The 16,934-nt window shown below is 36.2% G+C and overlaps 1 protein-coding gene across 4 annotated transcripts in view; it reads right to left on the minus strand.

Moving 5' to 3' along the window:
• Window positions 1-16,934, minus strand: part of CCSER2 (coiled-coil serine rich protein 2) — a 78,016-nt gene that overhangs the window by 43,619 nt on the left and 17,463 nt on the right. The window lies entirely within an intron of this gene.

The following is a 16,934-nucleotide window of genomic DNA, read 5'->3' on the forward strand; positions in this document are numbered from 1 at the left end:
AATTACAGTGTGTCCAAATTAGAAGGATAGATATCTGCATTTCCTCCCTATTAAAAGATGTGGACCAGTGAAAGCTTATGATATGATGTATATTACACTGGAATTAAAAAAAAAAAAAAAAAGGAACAAAAAGGAAGAAGTCGGGCATTGGGGTTAATACAGAAATACAAAGCAATTCCAGATAAGCAACCCTCAAACAAATAATTTCAGAGAGTGTTCACAGAACTGAAAAGAGCCCGAGCTTGAAATACCAATTCAGTACCCTTCTTTTCATGCCAAGGTATGCTATCTTACTTGAAAAGCAATTGCACTGAGGTAGTCATGAACTGTTGGTGACTATTAGGAACAATGTTTTACCTTTTTCCACCATTCAAGATCTCAGATCTCATTCATTTGTTCTACCTTTAGAAAGTAGGCTGCTAAAGGAAAATAACTAATTATTTTTGTTACTGATTTAGTAAGTTAGGTCTTGGTTCCAGTAATAATCATACACTTCTAAAGTTTGTGGAAAACGGAAGTAAAAGCTCACATGCAATTCAAGTACTCCATAGTGATTACTTAAATTGAACACACATACCAATTTCTTCAGTTTGATTTGCTCTACATCCTGATTTTTTTAAGCCTATATGGACAAGTTCTTTTATCTTTTACTTTCTCACTCAAAAAAGACCATATGAGCAATGCACATAGATCATTTAATACAAAAGAATCAAACAACAAAAATATTAAAGGATAGCTATGACACTTTGGGGAGAAAAATTAAACTATAGAAAGCATGTCTACAAGCTCAAAATTCGGCAGCAAAAGATCATGTGTCATCTACAGCATCAGTATATAAATACCTTTCTGGCATGCCTACTTTTGATGGTAGTATTCACATAATACTTTCCCAGGTTACTGACAATGCATTTATAGAAGCTTTATCTGACATGAACGTAATCTAATTTAGTAAAAACTTTGCTGTTAAATCTGGTTGGATGTTATGAAAGGTAAACATGCTAGGCTATTTCCAGTATGTATTTTCAAAGCTGTTTACTTAAAGAACGCAGTGGTGATTACAGGTCACTTTGTTGAATGACAACACGTAATAGCACGTTCCATTTATTTAGTTATACTTTAATCTCTTTGTACAAACAAATCATCAGTAGGTTAGAATCAGACTTCAAACTCGTAGTTAGTTATTCCTACAATACCATCCTTTTGATGAAAACGTATTATAGCAAGTATCAGTAATAACCACTATGAAATCAAGGTTATTTTATGACTTCCATTAGCTAAAGGTGCTTTACTTATTTTGAATGTTGTTAGTCTTTATGGCCAAATTTTAGGCTTAATTTTTCTATGTCTACCTCAAGCTGACTTCCAGTTTTCAGTAAGAGAGTAAACAGTCTCTCAGAAACTGATGAAAGATGAAGCAAAGTCATTTGTCCACATAAAATTTTTTCTTCAGTTCTTATGTTAAAAAGATCTCATAGACACATACCAGAAGAAAGCCTGACATTTAAATTTCTCTGACAGTTCTCTGAAATTGAGATCGCTGTTTGGGACAAATTTGGGCATGGATAACAAACTTAGAAGCTTCTGAAAAACTAATTAACATATCAGAGCAATTTAAGCAATGGCTTAAAGAATTACATTTAAATCATCCTAAAAATAATAATAAAAAAAAATGCATAAATAAGAAGCCCTCTGAATAGAATTCTATCAGAATCTCCAAAATACCATAATTACTTTTATAGGTTTTTTGGATAATTACTACAAGAAAAACATTTTAAAAACAGAATTTTACATAAAAAACCAAGCCTTAGAAGAACTAGCATCTCTGTATTACTTCTCTGTAAACTTAGAAAAGCAGTTGTCAAAGTCACTAAATCATTTAAAGCAGACACATGTCCTTGTGACATTCCATCAAAAAAAAAAAAAGTCAAACATCCTGCTCAGATGTCACCTTCATTCTTTTTCTACTACCGAAGAGACCTTATTTAAATAAAACATTTGGTGTCTATGTTAGCATGACAATGAAGCCACAACACTGTGTTTAACATGAGTCTGATGCTATGGCAATGAATATATTACTAGAAGTTTAGCAATACTGATTTCACTTGATCCCACACAGGAGAAGATAGTAATCATAAAGTAAGTCCTCCAAAGGAGAAAAAAAAAAAAAAAAAAAGCCTCTTGAAACAACAGAGGATGTAGGGGTTGACACTGGGATAGAAAGTCCAATTTCTAGTCCAATGGTTAAGGCTCTAAGAAGCACTCGATAGTTTCAAGCCAGTTATTCAGTTGATTCACCCAGCAGTGGGAGTCTTCACGCCTGCAGCATCAAAAGGACACAACAATCCCTGTATGGAGGGACAATTCAACACACCCTTCTAATGCACAAGAGGACCCTTTAGAACAGGACTATGGTAGTGCATTGTACCACTAGTTGTATTTTTTATTGCAACAAACTCAGTTTCAGAAATTCCCCATCCTATTACTTAACAACAAAAAGGCAAGGCGCTTTTTGAGATCACGTTATTCACAAAAATGTTGATAACTGAACAGACATTGTGCCTTTTGCCAAAAATTTCCTCCAGTCCAACAGTCTTAAGAATTACAGAGTAAGCAAAGCTTCTACTTTATTTCTGAAGTTAAGAAAAACATCACGATACAACCTTGATACACACCTTAGCAGCCCAACTGCATAGTAAAGTCCTGTCACTATGAAGCAGCAAAGAGGAAGCTGAATAGGAGGCCAGCTACAAGATACCTAGCTTCCAGGATTTACTGGGAAAAAGTATTAAAGAGAGCATGAAGATCACAAAAACATCAAATAGAAATTGATTCATAGGATACTAGTTCTGGACAACAGAACACCACCACAAAATAACAGACAGCTTTCAAATCAGTTTTGTGAAGAAAAACCTGGGTATGTCTCCTTAGAACATCAAAAAATACCTACTCTCAAACCGAACCTGCCTTATATGCTTTTGTTTTGTATAAACTGGAGGGTTTAGCTGTGATGCATCAGAAGGGCAAGTACTCCAAAAATCTGAGGAGAACTAAAGCCTTTGCAACCATTCCTCCACAATTTGAACTCTTGTTTACAAAAAGCATCACTGGAAAATGTGAAAAGTTCTCTTTTCCTCATACATAAAAATATACACTAGAGTTCTTTTCTTTTAGTTATAATACAACAGCTTTTCTTACATCACATTTTCATTACATACAACAGTGTATCTAAGTATTTTTATTAAAATAAAAAAATCCATCAATAATCCTGCCAGTATGGCAGAAATACCCACAAAGAAATCTTACATTAATGTCAAGAACACTATTTAAAACCTTTATATTATTCATACTGATTCTCATCGTATGATCTGTCGGTAACATGAAAAAAGTATTAAGGCATCAGAGTATCCCAGATGAAGCAGACTACTATTTTTTCATTAGTGATCATGTCTCTGCAGTTGTTAAGATCTCCCAGCTGGATGTTTCTGGTGTGACATTTGAACATTACAATCAACACGTGGTTGTACGTTCAAAACAGAATGCCTTTTATTGTCTGCAAGAGTTCACTCACCTGACTGAAAGTAGGGATCATTGCAGTGAGTTGGCACAATTTCGGAAGAACAACAAAAATATACCGTGTTTATGATTCTCTGTGCTTTAATATTTGAAATGAGAAGAAATTGTACTATTTTGCATCTGAAAGTGATTCATGTCTCCTTAGTGTCAAAGTGTTACAAGTCTTACGCTATACTAAGAGAAGGGCACCGTTTCTTATTTCAAACATTCTTTTGCAAATAAAAGGTAGGTGTGCTTTATGCTCAGAAAAACTAGCAGCTTTAGATGCATGAAATTCCACAGACATTTTCACGCTCGTTTTCTATGCAGCTGCACATGCCACATCTCTTCTGGCAAGATGCTAAAAATAAAAGATTTTGGATTTTCCATTAAAAAAAGATATTGAGGAGGAAAAAAAAAAAGGATGAAAAAACACCACAGAAAAAAGTTCAACAAGCAGAAGATAAGCATGAGTAAAGGGAAAGAACTGCGGAAGAATCTGTCCAAAAAACTCAAGGGAAGTGAAGAGTTTGAGAGTAGTACAGAAATTAACAAAGTATCACTTCAAGTACTTGAAGAATGAAAAAAGGAAGTAGCTTTTAAAAAACAAACACTAAACAGACTGGGTAAATGAGTTATCTGGAGGGCAACTAAAGGATAACCACAAAAGTCAAACAGGATTCAAGGCTGACAGCAGAGGGAGACTTCCAAGGTCTTTTTCAATGCTATTTTCAGCATTTGACAACACCCCAGACAGATATAGAGAAGAGATAAAGAAATAGAAATCCAATACAAGTCTCCAAAAAGGCAACATTAAATAAGAACTCAACAGAACTGTTATAGTGAAGGTAGAAAACAGAGATGGAAGATAAAGACACAGGAGGGCACATACCATACTACAGGGCTGAAGAGAAAAACCCACTGTAAACAAAGTCCTAAGAACAGAGGAAACCACACAGGGCAGAGAAAGGATAGGACTCTGCAGGATACCAAAAATAGGATAGGAAGGGAGTTATTTTAAACGCTGTACATTGCAAGTCACATTAAAGACAATTAAGCCCAACAACCAAACAACTATTTCAACATTTTGTTCGTGCTCTGCAACGGAAGGTTGCCATAACAACAAATGCAACAAGAACTTCGTTCTGAAAATCCAACACATTTTATGTTTAACTATCAGATATAATAGTCTTAAATAAAGATTTACTATTCTTGAAAACATTTTTAGAGTGGCATTGTATGTTCTACCTAGGTTTACTGTAAGTATATAAGAAGTAATCATTAGGTTAAGTTATTACCCACTATATCTCAAGAAGCACCTATGCTTGCTGCTTTATTTTTTCTTTCTTTTTTTTTTTTTAACTATAAAATCAGATGTCAGACCGTGTAAGAAATCTGAAATTCAGTAGTATGATGAAGGGAGAGAAAGAAGAAAACCAGAAATGTCAACCATTCTGTTGAGACTTCATCAGCTCATAAGCAACAGCACTTTTCAAACACGCAGCACAAGTTAAATCCCACAGCCACAAAAAGCATTCCTCGACTGCCATCTAGCCTCCGGTAATGAACCTACAAAAAAGAAACTGAACAGGGGGGAAGCATTTTGACCATCTTTCTGCAGAATTCCAGCAAAACTTAAGGACGTTTTCTATTTTTTTTTTTTTTAAATAGGCAGATGCTTTTAAGTAGAAAGTTTCCGTTTTACTATCAAGCACAATGATAGAAAGCCATCAGCAGTAAGCATAGATAGTAACACAGAAGTAGCAGAGGCTGAGGAAAAGCAGTCCTTTCTACTCATTGCTTCCAGTCTGTTTTCAGAAACAGTCTACCAATATCAGAAGTTCAATATTACTTTTACAGTTTACCTACAAATAATGGAGCATTTTACACTATAAAGCAATATGTAATTGCTACAGATGGTCTTAACTGGCAAACATAATTGTGAATGGTTCTCACTCCACTGACTTGCATTTGTATTAACAGTGTGAGGTTCAGCTTAAAGGAAAATAGGGAGGCTTCAAATAACTCCCAGCTGAGAAAGGTGCCAACCCATAACCTCAAAATTCAGAGGAACACCATGGGCAGGGCTGCTACCAGGCGATCAATTAAGTTTCCTCGGTGTAGTAAGTTTTAATTATACCCTAGCTAGATTTTCGGGGTAATCTGAATACGACTTGTTACACAGCATTAATGTGTTCTATTATTATACAGTCAGCTTAATATACTTGTGTCTAATTAAAAACAAAACAATCCTCAAATACCTCCTAACTATTTTCGAGTAATTCTACTTTGACCAATCTCTAAATGCACTGCTAACGACACAGGATGCTTTTCGTCACTTACTTGCACTGTTGCAAAAGTATCTTCTCACTACATTATAATGATACGATTCATCACTGTGAACCAAGAACACAAAAACTGAAGTGCTGTTTACTCAGAACCACCTCATATGTGGAAAAATGGCGCTTTGTTAAATTTCCAGTCTTCAATGAGGATGACAACTAGAGTTATAAGGTGACATCAGATTGCAGTTGGTATCAATATGGCCTGAATACAATGTTAAGTGTTCTTGAAAAGAAAAGATGTTAAAGCGCATCCCATATTTAGAACTGTGGGGACAGTAAGACTGAAATTGGGCGTACACATTTCATCCAGAAGTACCAAAACGCTGTGTGTACTACAAGAACAACTGACCCCAACACGTATAAGACACTGCCCCTCCCCTAAATTTCTGATGCTTTGCATCAGAAAATAATTCGGAAAAGGATTCAATACCAATGTTCCTATAACTTATTAGGACACAATTTTAAGTAAAAAGGAAAAGAAAACTGTGCCTATCTAGGTGTTTTTAAGCAAGCTACCTGTAAAATGTTCAGAAACTCAGTTAGATGGATTAGATGTATGTTTTAATTTGTTTTAATTTTTTTTTTTTTTTAAATGCTTTTCTTATTGTCGTGGTTTAACCCCAGCCAGCAACTATGCACCACACATCCACTCGCCCACTCCGCCCCAGTGGAATGGGGGAGGGAATTAGAAGAGAAAAAGTGAGAAAACTCATGGGTTGAGATACAGACAGTTTAATAGGTGAAGCAAAAGCCGCACAGGCAAGCAAAGCAACACAAGGAATTCATTCACTCCTTCCCATCGGCAGGCAGGTGTTCAGCCATCCTCAGGAAAGCAGGGCTCCATCACGTGTAATGGTTACTTGGGAAGACAAATGCCATCACTCCGAATGTCCCCCCTCTTTCCTTCTTCTTCCCCCAGTTTATATACTGAGCATGATGTCATATGGTGTGGAATAGCCCTTTGGCCAGTCTGGGTCAGCTGTCCTAGCTATGCTCCCTCCCAGCTTCTTATGCACCTGGCAGAACGCGAGAAGCTGAAAAGTCCTTGGCTAGTGTAAACTCTAGTCAGCAAGAACCAAAACATCAGTCTGTTATCAACATTATTCTCATCCTAAATCCCAAATACAGCACTATACCAGCTACTAAGAAGAAAATTTAACTCTATCCCAGCCGAAACCAGGACAGTATCCACCCCTTATTCCATACCATTTACGTCATGCTCAGGTCCCACATTATCCAGTACATCCTTATTAGCCACCACCTGTACTCACTATGGTTTGAAGATTTCCTAGGAGTAAGGAAAACAATGTGAGAGACCTAAAAATTCAGCAATACAGTTAGAGGAAATACACTAGAGTAATTCTGAAATCCTTCTGTTATTGAAAAGTGATGCTACTTGGTAGAATAAAGAAAAAAATGGAAAAGGAATAGCTATAAACTCCCATTAAAATGTAACACTAGGTATGCAGTTACCAACTCATACAGGAAATATCACTTACGAGCTTATGAAATAAAAGAAGTGCTAATTTCTACCAGTATTTATTCTCATATTTCACACAACAACATATCAGCTGCTGCTCTCTCTCTCTCTCTCTCCCCCCCCCCATACAAATTCAAAGCTGTCATTAGTGGCTACCACAAATGAAACACAGGAGTACAAGTGAAGTTGCCTTACTTGATTTTGCCAGCCAAAGCAGCATGAGATGATTTACTGTGTCAGTTCTGAATGAAGCAGCTCTCAAAGGCATACATGCTTTCCCATCCCAAAGGAAAAAAGGTAATTTGCCATAAAAGCTTGTTCACAAAATGTCATGCATCTCAAACCACCATCACAAGAGGTTTGTGCACTGTAATATAGTCATATAACCTCTTAATAATATTTGACAGCAGGCACACGTACATCACACAAGACACAGACAGAAATGCCACCTCATTAAGTAATTCAGTTTCTCACTACCTCCCGTTGCTGTAACAGTTAAGCTCTGAAGTTGAAGACTAGAGCAGTGGTGGGAGGGTAGATGGTGGCTATTTTCACTCTCAAGGCAGTACCTCTGAAATCACAGCCTCTACTTTCATGACATTTCCTTTCTCAGCCATGAGCAGAAAACTGTCTGCCAGCAAACTCTGCCGAAAGAATGGCTGAGGAACCCTGCTAACAGAACATACTGAAACAAGTTTGTACTCTTAGTTCTGTATTAGGACAAGTAATAATACAGACTGAGTTTTACATAGCAGTTGCACAGTTTTCTACTAAAAGCTTAACTGCGGACATGTTAATCAAGGATATTCTCCTACTAATTTAATATGCCCACAAATATTATCTGTTCATAACGAAGACTAAATGCAAAAAGGTGACACTGACTTTTGAGGTTTTGAAATCAGAAACAAGCAGTCTAATGGTTTTCCAAATATAATTTTTTAGGCATAACTCAAAGTTTTTTTAGAAACTGAGGATATAAAAAACAAATGCCAGAGGTTTCTATACTTGTAATATTGGAAAAATGAAAGCAATTATATCGACCTAATGAAAACTATGAAGTTAGAACAGTACAATTCAAGTGAGTCAGCGTCATTTTTGTCAGATTCTGGAACACAGCATGAAGATGGCAGGACAAAAGAGTGTGGAACTTGGACATGAGCTTATGAGCTTAAACAGAGGTTAGCAGCAACACCAGCTTCAGATAAGTGGCACACAGATGCATGCCAATGAAAAAACACCTTTCAAGGCTGACATCTATATTAGATTCCAATCCCAGAATCACTATTTCTGAGCAGGGAGTTGGAACCACTTTATAAATTTTAGAAAACAGTAAGACAAAGCTCTTTCACACAGACATCCTAAGCAGAAATGGCAGTTTAGCAAGATAATGTATTTCTAAGAAATCTTTTTATAATCGCAAGTAAAATTCAGACATAGTGCTTGGCATTTTCTAGAATGCATCAGTAACAGCTAAAGACTTCCTGGGCTACTCTGATGTCTCTTGCCAAAAAAAAATATTGGCCTACAAACCCAGAAGTCAGGCTTTCAGGTAAAGGCATGTGAAGCACCAATGAATTATGCAATCTGTCCTGCAGGACAGGATTTCTTTGGTGATGAATGCAACAAATGAAAATTCTCTGAACAGAAGCAGAAAATACAGAAATCCACACTGCCATTCCACATTAGTGATGCTATGTGCTATTACAGCTCTGTTCATAAAATCAGTCTCCAGTATGCTGAGCACAGAGGGAAATGTAGAAGGAGATACAACACAAATTGCAAAGTATCTGACGCCCTCTGGGTTTGGTCTTAGTCACTTTCCAGGAGATTCACAGATACTTTTTTGTTTTCTACAGTGTGTCCACACCCAATTAGACAGATATGCCACTGACAATTTTAATTATTGCCCATACAGATCTACACATCTGCATCAGATGATTTCTGAAGTGCTTTTATCATTGGTTTGTTTGAATACTTTCTAGGTAACAGGTAGATAAAATTATCTCCCCCTACACTGGTACTACATTCTCACAGTCTTATTAGTCTGACATACTAATGAATTCTAATATTGATTCACATACCTATAGGGAGAGATTACCCAGTTTCCTCCTCTGTGGTCCAGTTATGTCACAACAGTAGCCAGATAAACTTGGCAGCAGCAAGAAAGACTAAAATGTCTGGGGTCTCACAGGCTTGTTAGGCAGCATCTTCAGGTGCCAAAAAAGGACCAGCTACTTCAAAATCCAAATTACTCTAACATATATATGACAAGATTCCCCAAGACTAGAGCCATGATACTTAATTAAATATTGTTATATCACAAGAATAATGCCTTCTCCTTCCTTTCAACCTGACTCCCTCCCTAAAGTACTGGGCATCTAGTCATGTAATTAGTTGTCACTGTACCAAATTCTCTAGCAAAGAACATATTAAAAAAAAAAATCTAATCACAAACGAAATTAGAAGTGTGTATTTATTAATGTCATAATGAATTCAAGTCAGAATGGCACTGACTGAGGTAAAACCATCTTTTGGTTTCAGGCACAGAAGAAATTCAGACCCTTCTTAAGCAAGTGCCCAATTGAAGTACACAAACTACTTTAAGGAAGCATCATAGAAGCATACAATGCAATTAATTCTCTGTATTAACTTAACCTTTTGTTAGCCAAGAGACATGTATTCTAACAAAGGAGGAAATGCAATTAGTCAACACTGTTCATCCGAGTACAGACTGTCAAAAATACACAAGTGTCGTTTTTTTAATGCTGTCTTCTGCTTCTGATCTTTGTTGTTCTTTGCTGAACCACAAATTTATCAATAATGTAATACATACTGATGATAACACCAAGTATTATGATTCATTTTTAACTCATCCATCATTCTAAAAATAGATAAGACAGACTCCGTAAGACTCAGTCAAGGTCACAAAGCATGCGAGATCAGTAGTTGAGGTATCTTTACTCATAGATCATTGAACTATTTTCCATACTAACAGCAAGTACACTCAATCTACTGGTGAATAAAAATTATTTGGTTGATTCTGTCTCTTACTGGGAAAAAAAGAAGGAGCTGAATGGCATGCAAGTCTCTCCTGACTGTAACGTCTTTGCTAATGGAAGATTTTAATATCAACTTGCAGACAAAAAAACAAATACAAGAATGGGGAGAAAAAAGCTGTTGGAAATCTAGGAGTTTCAGTAATGGCTTATGTAAGGACACCATGAAAATCTAAATAAATTTAAGTCTTTGTTTCAATAATAAAATTATGTGTATATATATTCTTTCGTATGAAAATGCAGGTTTTACATCAAAGCAGTTATCTTTTTAACTTTTCTCTTATATTTACCTTCAGCATCTTAAAATCTTAAGACACTTCACTTGCAACATGAAAAGCAGAAAAAAAGAATCAAATTTCAACTAGCTCATTAGATGGAAAATGCTTTTTACATGTGCTTCCTGTAACTAGCTTGCACCTGAAGGGCTCCTTCTGGCAGCCAAGAGGGCCAACCGTGTCCTGGGGTGCCTCAAGCACTGTATCGCTAGCCGGTCGAGGGAGGTGATTGTCCTGCTCTACTCTGCACTGCTGCGGCCTCATCTTGGGTACTGTGTGCAGTTTTGGGCGCCACAGTATAAAAAGGATACGAAGCTACTAGAGAGTGTTCAGAGGAGAGCCACGAAGATGATGAAGGGTTTAGAGGGGAAGCCGTACAAGGAGCAGCTGAAGTCACTTGGTCTATTCAGCCTGGAGAAGAGGAGACTGAGGGGAGACCTCACCGCAGTCTACAGCTTCCTCATAAGGGGAAAAGGAGGGGCAGGCGTTGATCTCTTCTCCCTGACGACCAATGATAGGACCCGAGGGAACGGCAGGAAGATATGCCAGGGGAGGTTTAGGTTGGACGTTAGGAAAAGGTTCTTCACCCAGAGGGTGGTGGAGCACTGGAACAGGATCCCCAGGAGGTAGTCACAGTGCCAAGCCTGACGATATTCAAAAAGCGTTTGGAGAACGCTCTCAGACATATAGTGTGAATTTTGAGGTTGTCCTATGCAGGGACAGGAGTTGGACTCAATGATCCTTGTGGGTCCCTTCCAATTCAGGACATTCTATGATTCTCATTTCAAGGCTGCTCTTTTTAGAAAGTTATAGCAAAAAAAGAAATGTCTGTGTTGAGAAAAGATAAATACTTAGTTTCACTACACCCTGTTAAATGGATGAAAATGCAGCACAAGACCTTCTGAATACCCTGTACTGAATGCCTCAATAAATCAAACACTGCTTCTTATGAAAACCTGCACAAGAATGGAACTCATTTTCAGTATACTGCTTAAATTGTAGTCTGTAAACTAAAAGTCTGTAACATTGCTTTTAATTCAGAAAGCTTTTGTGCTGAAAATGCTTCCAATGGCTGTTATACAGTGCTGCTAGCACAGTATGGAGACTCAATATTTACCTGTTTGGAATTAGCATTGGACTGTTTCCAAAATAATTTCAGCACTTCTATCATAGTATTACATAGTTCCATCAAAAAAACCACACTGGGCAAGAGATATCGTATCTCAAATGGTAACCTCTAAGAGATTCACACTTCATAAAAGTCTCCTAAATACTACTTTAAAAACAATCCTTGTATATCTGAATAGCTGTTTTATTCCATACTTTTGCATTATCTTAAGCTTACTTGCACTTACAAGAACTATGGCTTTGACATTAACCTCCTGAAGAATGTACAAGTAAAGAAAGGAAGATGGGTAGAAGACAACACCTAGAACACTTCATTCTACAGAAGTAAATGTATTAGAAATACATACATTACAAGTTTGAATTCAGACTTGTTACTCGTTTGAGAAATCAAGCTGGCAATTTAAAGTTTACTATAGAGTCATTTTGAGAAGTGAATTATTTAAAAAATTAAGGTCATTTACACTAAATTTCTTGTAAATAACTAAATTACTGTAAGAAATTAGTGATTGAACTAAACAATCCTATTTTAGCAAACTTATTTTCTAAGAAGTAGAGCATATTTCAGCATATTTCACTGTAAGTACCGATGCCTCTCAAACAAGAAAATATTCTGCCCAGTCTCGACAACTAATTCAGAATTGCCCTTTCCCAAGTTTCAATCACAAAGGGAAAATTAAATATAACGAAACAAAAAAGAAATCTTATGAGATGTCAAAAATTACCTAGGAAGAAGAGAAAAATGTAACTATTTCACACTCTGGCTAAAATTCTGGCCACTTGTCAATAAATAACAAAACAGATTCATTCCAATGAGATCCAGATTTCATCCCAAGAGCAATTAAATTCTCAGCAAAGCAGCTAAAACCCATCTGTCTCTTCAAGCCAGATTTCAATTATTATTCCATAATCCTGCAGCCTTATAATTACATTGATGCTCACTCTGTATATACCCTAAATACTGGCTTTATTTATTTCAGTAAAAGTTAACATAGCACAAACGTATTGTTACTAGAGCCTACAGTAAAAAGGGGTCAGAGGACTCAATCCCTTTTTTCTTTTCCTAAGGTAAGTTTTGATAATAAGAGAACACTCATAGAATTTTTTAAAGCATGAAATTGCTTTAAAAGAAAAAAAAAAAAAAACAACCTACCACCCAAACCACACCACAACAACTTGTTCTCTAGAGAATATTAAAGAAGGAAGCCAAAGCTAGTGGAGTATTTTCAGTTTGAAATTCTACTTCTTGCAGACTATTATGCACTAGAATATCACAGTGTCTTTAAAAAAAGCACATACCTCAGAACAATACACAAAACACCTGTATTATCTAGCCTATTCTTAATGTAAATAAGAACTTTGACTTTCCAAAAATATTCAAAGCTTCACTCTGAACAAACACATATTAAAGCCTATGTTTCTCATGTGTCTACTTAATACAATGGACAGGAGAAAACAGAACAGCTCAAACCTTGCTACAGCAAGAGAGCGCTTCATTATCGGTTAAGCAAAGGAGCAATGAGCCCCCAGTTAAGATACATGTTTTAGGCTACATTGCTTACATGTATGTTGAACACTATCTCCAGACAAAAATTAATGAAAGCAAAAGTATAGCAAGGTTGATATGCTATAGTCCAAGTTCTCATTCCAAGAAATACGAAGAAGAAAAAAAAAAAAAAATAATCTGTATTTCCTGCACTCTGAAGTAAAATTACTTCAGTCCTAAGCACCTATTTCAAAGATCCTTGTAGAAATCAGACATTCAGTCCTTCAGATGTGTAACTACCAGACTTCTACTGAGGGAATGCTAACTCTCTCAGCTGCTAACTGAACAGGCACAAACAAGCAAAATACTAATACAATCTCCCCCTCCAAAGAAACAGAATTCATCTATAGGAACTAAGAACTCTCAAAAATCTTGGTTTCAGCTTGGCTCTGTAAATTGGGAATTTTTTTTGTTTAATGAAGACAGTTACAATCATAAGCACAATTCAAACCTAGAGACATAGCATATGTGTAGATGCACATTAAGGTTTGTTGGGGGTTTTTTTGTTTGTTTTGGTTGGTTGGTTGGTTTGGGTTTTTTTTTGTTTTTTCCCTTTCTTTTTGTAATCTATTTTGTTTGCAAGGCTTGCTTGTTTTTAAATAATTGCAATCTAAGATTCGTTTATAACTACTCAGTGGCAATGAAATGAAGAGATATTTTAATTATAACCCTTAACTTGGTCCCTGACCTAAAGCTAGCTAGCAACAGAATTGATGAAAGCCTGTATTTAAAAAACAAACAAACAAAAAACCCAAACAAAAAACCACAATCAAAACACTGCACAAGTTGTACCTCACATTGTTGAGCAGCTTTCTGCCATGAAACAGTAAAGCACCTAGGTGTTGAAGTAGGTAGCTGAAACACATGATATGAGCAAACAGTACAGCTGAACCTTAAATGAGAATACATATAGACAAATATTGTCCATGTTGCTAGTTTACAGAGCCATCACAACTGCTCTGCTAAGCATCAGTCTTCTCACACAGCATTGAGCAGAAATAGCATCAGTGATTTTGTGCTTAGCAGCAAAGACCAATTGTTGAAAGGAGTATAAGGAATACCAATGAAATGAATGCTTAAAAACTTGAAGGAAGTTCAACTCTTAGAATGTTAACCAATTGATTTGTTGCCTTCAAAACTGGAAATGAAACAAAAGTAGGGATAGTGATAGGATAAATTATTTTCTGTTACACAGTTAGAGAATAAAAACATTTTCATCCTGACAAGGTCTCAAAAAAACACACGTCCTACTTAGGTGTAAGTCCCAATGGCATCATCTTATGAGAGGTTATTAAGATTTGTGTAACTTTTAAACCTCCAACACTGGATTGCACATTTTCCTCCATAGCTGTTGGCTCAGTTAGTGAAGAACAGACATGCTGTCCTAAAAGAGGCCAAATTTTTTTTTTTTCCCCTTATGTCCTGAAAACCAAGCTCTACTGAGACTAGCACAGATATCTGCTTTTGTTCTCCCATAATAGGAGCAAGAATATTGAGTAGCCACCAAGCTCCTTCCATTGTCTTCCTATTCCGGTTGCCATTCCAGAAGCCTAGTTAAAATCCCTTCTGCAAAAGCTGCCTTTTCAAAGATGGTCAAAATACTTCTAATCTAAGATTACCCAATAAGAGCTGCACTGCCATCTCTAGAAAAGTTTAGGAAAAGCACATCATACTTGTCGATACTAAGGATGATAAGGCTTAAAACACTAACAATACAACAGCAGGATGGAAATAAAAAAAAAAAAAAAGGTGAATTTTGCACTAAACACTATCAATTACTCACCATCTAATTACCTGAATTGTTATTCAGCTACATTGCTTCTACTCACCACAGCCTGATGCCACAGAAACTCCAGAACCAACTATCTGCTTTGGACATTTCCCTGGAAATATTAATTCCAAGGGGCAGTCAGGCTGACATCAGCTCAAGCACTCAAAATTCTTAAATCTGACTCTTATAAATTGGACTTTGACACACAGATATTAACTACTTTTACCCTCACCACACTAGAGGATTGAAACAGCTTAATTTGATGTGATATCTCACAGCAATCAAAACATCTGATGTGCTGACTAATCACAATAATTATTCTCAGCGTCTTCAGTTCTATTTTTTTTCTAACCTGTCTTTATACTCATTGCCTACAGAGAAAAGGGAAAACATGGAACAAAAGCTTACATTAACCTACCCAAGAACATAATTCTTCAGAAATAATGAAATACTGTATCAGAAATTCTTCTGCATCTTCAGATTAAAAATGATCAGTGTTTACTCTTTAGGCTAAAGAAATCAAATATATCATGCTTTCTACCAAAAACAAAAAGCACAGGGAAAAAAACACAAAAAAACACCACTAAAAGGCAATTCAACAAACATTTCAGAGCTACTATTTCACCTCAAAACCCAAGCTGATTGAAAATACATTTCTGCCTTGTAAAAATAAAAGATGTATTATTGATGTTTCTCTCATTTAAGATAAAAATTCACAGTACAGTTAAGCACTGTAATTCTGGAACAGCACTAACAGGATAAAAATCAAAATGGTGAAAAACACATGAGTTTTTACAGTAAGTCTTACTTACAACCTCCTCCTTTCTCCACTTCCTCAAAACCTAGTAATTTCATTCTTCCATTAAGTCCTCTCTAAAAGCTATTTACTTTCAATAAAGGAAGAAATAAACCAAAGTAGTGAACAAAGATATCAAAAGCTTCTAATGAACCTCTGGTGCGCAGGGCTTACAACGCTTCTGTCAATCAGAACACTGATTGAATATCAATTCATACACATTTGCAAATTAATGCGTAGAGGTCACATGTATCAAAAACCTAGATACATAGTCTAAAAGCATGAGAAAGTAGTGTCTGTCATATGTTTGATAAATTACACTGTATGTATCAAAAATATCTATATTTAAAATTTATGAAGGACAAAGTTCAAAAACTTCCTTTTTTTCCCTGGCATGTGCATGCATGTGCCTGGGCAAAACAGTGTTTGTTTTTGCAGTGGCCTACATTAAACTTTTTTGTCCCCTATAAACATCAATAAAGCTACAAAGCTTATACTAGAAAAGTCTCAAACTGCTTTTCCAAGCTGGCCACAATTACCACGAAAAGTTAATAACCATTTCTAAACTCTTAAGCACTACATCCTAACACCATAATTTAAGACAGAAAGCAAACAATACCACAAGCAGCTGAAAATATATCAGGAACTTGTACGTAGTTACACATAAAAATATAATTACATAGCTACGCCCAATTTTCAGGAGAGGTCTCTGCTGTTCTGCTCTTGGCCTAGAGCAGACAATCCTAATAAAATTACAAATCCAAGTCTGAGTAGGTGCCACAAACCCTGTTCAAGTCCAAAACTGGTATCTACATTACTAAATTGGTAGTGGTGACACAGTATCTAACACGCCTGAAATACATGAAGCGTGACACACTGATTATAACAAATTCTTTTTGTTAGAAGTTCTGATTGTTAGTATCATGTTAATAAAATCTGAGTTGCTTAATTCAAAGGACTGTTCAATAAATGAACATGAAATGAAAAG

Source organism: Platalea leucorodia (assembly GCF_965183815.1).
Source record: "Platalea leucorodia genome assembly, chromosome: 4".
Lineage (NCBI taxonomy): Eukaryota > Metazoa > Chordata > Aves > Pelecaniformes > Threskiornithidae > Platalea > Platalea leucorodia.